Genomic DNA, 8,279 nt, shown 5'->3' with positions numbered 1-8,279 from the left:
TTTCTGGATCAGAAGGATCTTTCACCTAATTGTCTAAACAGTTGTTCTATTCTATTTTCTATTGGTTCAACTTCAATTTGAGTTCTATGTCCAGTTCTGGGTATCTCAATTTTAAAAAGATTTAGACAGAAGATGAAAATTAGCAGTAACACAGATGAATTTGGATACTAAGACCAAATGTTGCTGAGATAAAATTGAAATATTTAGAAATGTTTAACCACAAGAAAGGAAAACTGAGAGGGAACATAATCACTTTCTTCAAATTTGCCAAAGGATGTCAGTCATAAAATATTTAAGCTTGAAATAAATGAAAATGAATAAAACTTGTTCTCCATTGCCCCAGAGTATAGAATTTAAATTACAGAGAGGCTAACTAAATGTTAAGACAAAAAACAACAACAACACAACAGTTTAACAGAAGAACCAGTTACCAGATATGTTAAAGCAGAGGTTGAATACCCATCTGTCAAGGATGCTTTGGGGTGTGGGGATTTACAAGGAGAGTCACTAAAATGGCGGCATACAAGTCCAATCAATCAATCAATAAATATTAGCCGCCCCGAGTCTAATAAATAAATATTTATTAGCTGCCCCGAGTCTAATAAATAAATATTTATTAGCCTCCCCGAGTCTGCGGAGAGGGGCGGCATACAAATCTAATAAATTATTATTAAATTATTATTATTATTATTATTATTAATAATAATAAATAAATAAACAAACAAACAAACAAACAAATGTATGAGTTGGCAATCAAAGCACCATTTTTGAACATGCATCACCTGCATTTGTGCATTACACACAAAAGGGCTAAGTTCTAACATGTTTCCATTTGTTATTACAGTACTTTATTCTTGCTTGCTTGCTATTTCAATTGGTTCCTTTTTTAAAAGAAATCACAATGTATGTCTCTGTCTCATTTTCTTGCCCATAAACATTGTTCCAAGCATCCCATTTGGGCTCTGAGTTGTGTGTGTGTGTGTGTGCGCGCACACATACACACACATATTTTTGCTGATAAGTGAAAAGGGAGACTGTTCTAGATCTATTTCGACAGAAAAACACACATGTATGTATGTATGTATGTATGTATGTATGTATGTATGTATACACAGAGAGAGACACAGATTCTGTTAACTAATCCTTTCTGTCTCTACTAATAGTTTTGTGCATATTTCATTACTTACCAGATCAAAGAGTCAGGCCTCCCATTTTTAATCTTTTGATTTGTAAAATCCTCTGTATGTGCATATATGTGCACTATAACCCTTTCCCTAGATATACTAGGAAAACATTATAATTATAATCCATCAATCCTGTTATAATAATTTCATTCATATAATGCCTTTTCATTCTTTTAGTAGAATAGTAATAAAGTATAGAGAGATAAATAGAATATAGAGGGATGAAAGCAATATCAAGCTACATTCAAATCCTAGGGTCTTTTTAGATATATTCTTGATAGCATTACTATAGTAATTGGTTGCTATTGTACTATCCTGGGATTTTAGCTTCTCAACATAGTCTGAAGCACCAGGAGACCTCCCATCTTAGTAGAGTACATTGCTGTTACTCTCTAGATCACAGGTGTCAAACTCGTGGTATCATGTTGCCCTCACATAACATAACATATCATTTATTTATTTATTTATTTGTTGTTTGTTTGTTTAATTGGAGGACTTGCAGCGGCTTACAACAAATAAAAATGAATACAGTATAATCATCTAAATCCAATTAATTTAAAAAACTAAATGTACCAGTCTATAAAACCCAATATTATTTTTTAAAAAACCAATCGTACCCACTTAAAAAACAACCTTACGTAATATTCATCAGCCAGGAGGCTAGAGTCTAATTGCCTTAAGCCTGGTGGCATAGATGAGTCTTAAGACTTTTGTGGAAGGCGAAGAGGGTGGGGGCAGTGCAAATCTATGGGGGGAGCTGATTTCAGAGGGCTGGAGCCCCCACACAGAAGGCTCTTCCCCTAGGCCCCACCAAGCGACATTTTCTAGTTGACGGGACCTGGAGAAAGCCGACTCTGTGGGACCTAACCAGTCGCTGGGATTCATGCGGCAGGAGGCGGCCCCGCAGGTAATTTGGCCCGATGCCATGTAGGGCTTTATAGGTTATTACCAACACTCTGAATTGCATCTGGAAACCAATCAGCAACCAATGCAGTTCATGGAGTGTTGGAGAAACATGGGCATATCTAGGAAGGCCCATGACCGCTCGCAAGGCTGCATTTTGCACGATTTGTACTTTCCAAACGCTCTTCAAACATAGCCCCATGGAGAGAGCATTGCAGTAGTCGAATCTCGTGGTCACAAGGGCGTGAGTGACTGTGAGTAGAGTCATGCCTTTTTTCCCTTCACAGGTGACCTGCATGTGATGCATCCAGCCTAAGAGTTGCAAGTTTGACACCCCTGCTATAGATGTTTCCAATCCAACTGCTTAAGCCCAACGCCACTTAGCTTCAGAAAAGAGATGCCGTAATCTGCTCAGGATATTTTCCGCCTGGTCTTCTAAACTGTATTCTGGAATCAGGGAGCTAGTTAGATGGAATTATCTTAGGGCAACATAGCAGGCAAAATTATGGATGGTAACATAGAATTCTGATTGCTGAAACTGGAGCCTTTGATTGAATATGGATAAAAGGCCTAGTACTTTCTTCCTATAACCCTCCATTATTCATAAGCTTTTACTAGTCAGCCAGAGTTATATGGAGATGAATGAGATGCTCATATGATCATGAAGGTAGTAAAAGGAAGGGCAAAAATATTTTCAATTGATGTAATTTTTAATCAGATTCCATTTCACTTGAATGCAAGGAAGAATTCCCTAATGACTATAAATGGATGATAGAACTCACATTTTATTTCTAGAATTCAACCCCTATCTTTAGGAACCCAATATTCCGAAATGGCTCTTGGAAAAGCTTATCACCTTAATTGCTGATGTCTTATTTTCAAGAGTGGTTTCATACAAGATCTCAGCCTTTACAACTGTCCAAATGCAAAAGTTACTAATTAAGAATAAGAACAGTTCTGAAGAGAGGCCCTATCTTCAGTTAAAGGTCTATTGTGCCCTCTGCTGGAAAACCATTAAAAAAAACCTGACTGGTGTTATTGTAAAATTCAAGATAAAAAAGCTCCTTTAGCAAGGCAGAATTGGCAATCCAACCCATTTGACCAATCTAAGTATCTGTATATGTGATCTTTGCTGATAAGTCAGGAAATAAAGAAACGATGCCTAATTCTGTACGATAATCCATGTTCAAGAAAACCAAATTATTAACTTCTTAAAGTTAAATATTCTGCAAAAAATCTATAATAAAAAATCACCCCAGGATGACAGGCCCGTCTCAGCCATGCTAGCAGAGAAGGCATGCTGCAGATCCCGTGAGTTATGGAATTCCAACTGGCGGGGTTAATTAAAGATAAAAACTTTCTCTGCCACTGTTCTGACTTTTGGGAACATCTTGCTTCTCATGTGTGATTGGCTCCCATCTGCCTGATCTCCTATAACAGGGGTTCTCAACCTTTCTAATGTTGCTTGCGACCCTTTAATACACTTCCTCATGTTTTGGTGACCTCCAATCATATGTCTAGTGCTAATTCTCCCTGCCAAGCTGATTGGAAGGAAGGTCAGAGGGACACCCCCACTGTAAGTGCCTGATTGGTCAGATTGTAAAAAATATGTTCCAAGATGCCAGAATAGAAGCTTTAGTCCCTAACACCATGTGAAATTTGTCATTTCCCATGGTCTTAGGTGACCTCTGTGAAATGGCCATTCCTAATCCCCAGATTGAGAACTACTGAGTGGTTGATGGACTGATAGTAAATTCGACCTCCCCACCCTTTACACATTCTCCTTCCTTCCCTTGTTTAAATCATAATTTGTATTTTTATTATTATATATTTTTCTATATGAAACAGTTTTACCACTTTTAATATTGTAAACCACCCAGACACCTCATGGTGGATGGGTGGCAATTTTTTTAAATAAATAAATAAAATAATCCCAATGTTAACTCTTCCAAGTTTTGTCCCTGGAAAGAATGAGACTGCTGCTGAATTATAGGGTCTAAAAATAAACAAACAGAAGTGCAGCAATATAATTAAAATGTTTATGGTCCCCACCCCAGTTCCATCTTTTCTCAATAGTTATAATACAACAGGGAATGAAAAAGGGGGAAAAAACCCTATTATGATCAATTTAAGAGTTTACTTAGAAAAAAGTGAATACATTTTCATTTTTTGAATGAACCACAAAGACAATATGTCATAAAGAAATTAATATGAATATATCATATGCTGATTTTCAGGGACATATACAGTTCATAGTTACGTAATGTCTATGGTTTGGAATTGGGTATGTATGTGTCTGTGAATATGTATGTGCCTCAGTATAAATTATATACATGACTAGGACATTCCAGTTAAGGTTTTAGACCAATGCATTCTCAAGAGAAAGTTCCACTGAAAAAGAAAATTGATTTCAAATTAACATGCAAAGGCTTATAAGGAGGAAGGGCTACTACACACTATTTGGTGCATCACTTGGTTTTAAATAGTGAAATACAAGATTGTTACAAATCTCAGAATAGCTAGGAATAAAATCCAGCGATTGAGTGAATTACCAGAAACTAATTTATATACAATTTCATGACCTATATATCTTCTAATTACATCATGTACTCGTATGCTAATACTACTGCAATGATAGCTCAAAATGGTCAGTCCACGAACCTGACAGAAAAGTTTGCTTCAATTTTCAAGTGTCCACACCTTCAGATAGAGTAGGGTGAGCAGATGGAAGAATAATAAAATTCCCACAGTGAAAAACAACCCATCATTTTTCTGAAAGACTGAAAACCTTACATGGATTCTTGCTGCAATGATATGATGATTTATAGATTTGAGGACTAAAAAAGGGTAGATTGAGCAAAGAAATTTGTGTAACATCTAAGAGAAAATGATGATTTTAAGATTGTAATTACAATCTAAAAAAAATAGAGCCCAGTACTCCTTAATATCTTCATAAATGACCTAGATGAGGGAATAGAAGGGGAACTAAGCAGATTTGCAGGTGATAACAAGCTGGCAGGAGTAGCTAATACTCCAGGGGACAGGCTCAGGACCAGATGCATCTAGGAGGACTTGAACACTGGGTCCAATCTAACAAAATGAAATTCAATGCAGAGAAAAAGTAAAATCCTACATCTTGATGAGAAAAACCAAAGATGTAGTTAATACATATAAACTGGGTGAAACCATACTCAACAGCAGAAACTGCAAGAGGGATCTCAGTATCTTGGTGGACAACAAACTAAATATGAGCCTGCAATGTGCAGCAGCAGCCAAAAAAGTGAATGCAATCCTAAATTGCATTAACAGAGGGTTACAATCTAGGACTAGGGAGGTATTAATACTACTCTATAAAGCCTTAGTTAGACCACACCTAGAGTATTGCATCCAGTTTTGGTCACCATACTACAAAAAAGACATTGAAACTCTAGAGAAAGTGCAAAAGAGAGCAACCAGGATGATAAGGGAACTGGAAACTATAACATATGAAGAGCATGGCCAGTTTGGCAAAGAGAAGGACCAGGGGTGACATGATAGCAGTGTTCCAATACTTGAGGGGCTGCCACACAGAGGAAGGGGTGAGAGTGTTTTCCAAGTCACCAGAAGGCCAGACAAGGAATAATGGAGGGAAACTGACCAAGGAGGGATTCAACCTGGAAATAAGGAAAAACTTTCTGACCTTAAGTGCGATCAACCAGTGGGACAGCCCTCCAGCTGACAGAAAGCAAAACGTTGCCCCTGTTCCTGGAGACAAACTGTAGTTTTTGAAAAGATTAGTCTCTTGGTATGATTATCAAAATAGGATTATAGATCATAGTTAATTGATTATGCATCGGATACAGAATATTCTTGAAAATAATGAAATGGGAGTAGAAGCTAACACACTGGGAAAAAAAACATATGACATTATTGTCGTCTTCTTTAAAACACAGCAAGATAATATCAGTAATAAGAAATATAATGATAATCTCATAGTGATTTTAATAAAATCAATTTTCTCTTTATAGATATTCTGCAAATATTGATATATGCAATAAACATAAGCATGTTAAATTTGATGCTGCTAAGTTGTTTGTAAGTCGCACAGAGCTGCCTCTAGACAAAATGGGGGGAAATATTACGCACAATTCATCCAGCATAATCTTGTTTTTAGCGAGGAGTGGCAAGCCTCAGATAATGTTAGAGTCTCATTTGTTGTAATAGCTTAGTATACCAATAAGTGTGAATCGTTAGTACTTGCATTGCTGGATGCAGGAGATATGATTGTTATGATTCAAATTAAATATTTAGTTCAAATAATGAGTAAATTCACATTCCCGATATTATTGGTTTCTTGGAAAGCAATTTCAGCCTTTAAATCTTCTGGTTGAATTATTACTGACCAGATTGTGTCGTGATTAAAATGCAACACAAAATGTGTCAAGAATGTTTTCTTTCTTAATTTTCATTTTGATGTTGGAACCCTTCATATGCACTAAATTGGTGCTATCCAGGATGTGTAGTAAGGCTTTGCAGAGACTTTGTGGAAGTAATGCAAAGGTAGAGTTTCCTAGGTCAACCATGCTTCAGCAATAGCAAGATGGCAAAGGTCATTTTGGGGCAGCAGGGAAAGGTGTGGTGGTGGAATGGAGGGCAGCCAAAAGGGCAAAGATGGAGAGATGGGCAAACTTAGTAGACAGAGCCTTGTTTGCCAAAGGGAATTTGCCAGGCCAAGATGGAGAAGAAGCAGTGGGATGGGGCCAGCAGTTTTTGCAGGACACAAGATAAGCCTTCTCTTGTGAGGGTGAGATGCCCTCACCTAATGTCAGCATGGTTCTTGCCTAACAACCAGAATTGTGACTACTGGAACTACTCCCATTTAATAGGGAGGTAATGTGATGTTTCATCTAATGACTGCTTCATTTAGCAATGGAAATTCCATTCCCAATTAAAGTTATTGACCAGCATTTGTATTGAGCTCAAGACTGTAGGAGAAATCAGAATTGAAAAGCTGTGAACAAAAAAAATAGGAACATTCATGTCTTGCTACACATTACATTCCTACAGCAATATTAACAGATTATACCTGTTCTGCACAAATGGAGGCAGAGATTTAGTTCAAGTCAAACAAACTGTCAAAGGCATTGGCTGACTATGTAAAAGACAGCCAAGAACAAGCACTGATACAAATTTTAAAAATTGGAACTTACAGAATATGTAAGAAAAACATGAATATTAAAATTCTATTTAAATTTAAATTTGATTCTTTGCAAAATATCAGACACACAATCCGCCTTAATACTTTTTACAAGTCTCAAATGTTAATTATTGGGCTATATTTGTTTTAAAGTTATATACAAACTACCCACGTTCTGTCAAATTGAGGATATAAAATGATTTAAAATAAACAAATTATGTCTCTTTGAGCTTGACTGTCATGGGTCTAGAACTTACTGTATCTCTCCAAAGGAAAACAATTTTGAATTTAAGATGATGGAGATGTCCTAAAAATGAAAATGAGAACAGTTCATTGACCTGCACTATCATTTTGTTACCCAACATAATTCTATTTTTAAAATAAATTATTTACAAAAAAAATTTCAACCATCACTCAGTTAAGTGTGGTCAAACACAGTGATCAGTTCCTACAAACAAGGACTACTGGAACTACTGGAAATAATTTCTGGGTATTTAGTGGGAATATTTTACACAGAAAACTCATTGAATGTGACAATGTATGTTTTTTTTTTTTTAATTCATACGTTGTACCCCAAAACAACTCTTCCCTGCAACCTTCTATTTTATGGCTATGAACAGGACAGGGGAAAATGTGTAACAATGTGCACTAGTACAGATGTGCTTCTATACAAGTACTTTCATGACCTACGTTTAGTTATTTTTGCTATATTCTGAAAATCTTGCATCTTCTACTAGCATATTTTATTAAGAAAAACTGAAGACAAATCCTCCTAGACTTAATTCTTTCATTTGGATGGCATTGTGCAGATTAATGTAGAGATGCAGTTCAAATAACTGTGGTTTCATGTTAACATAAAGTATTACATATTAATGTTGCATCATATCTCATATATTAGCAATGCATATGTAGCTACACTAGCTCACCAGATGTTCTATTTTATTAGCTAGTTTGTAAATGGATGAATAAACACCAAATAAACCATTGCTAGCATACTGACTATAGATGCATTTTAA

The sequence above is a fragment of the Erythrolamprus reginae genome, chromosome 1 (genome assembly GCF_031021105.1).
Source record: "Erythrolamprus reginae isolate rEryReg1 chromosome 1, rEryReg1.hap1, whole genome shotgun sequence".
Classification (NCBI taxonomy): Eukaryota; Metazoa; Chordata; class Lepidosauria; order Squamata; family Dipsadidae; genus Erythrolamprus; species Erythrolamprus reginae.
The sequence above is the reverse complement of the archived record's forward strand: the minus strand, read 5'-3'. Positions refer to the sequence as shown.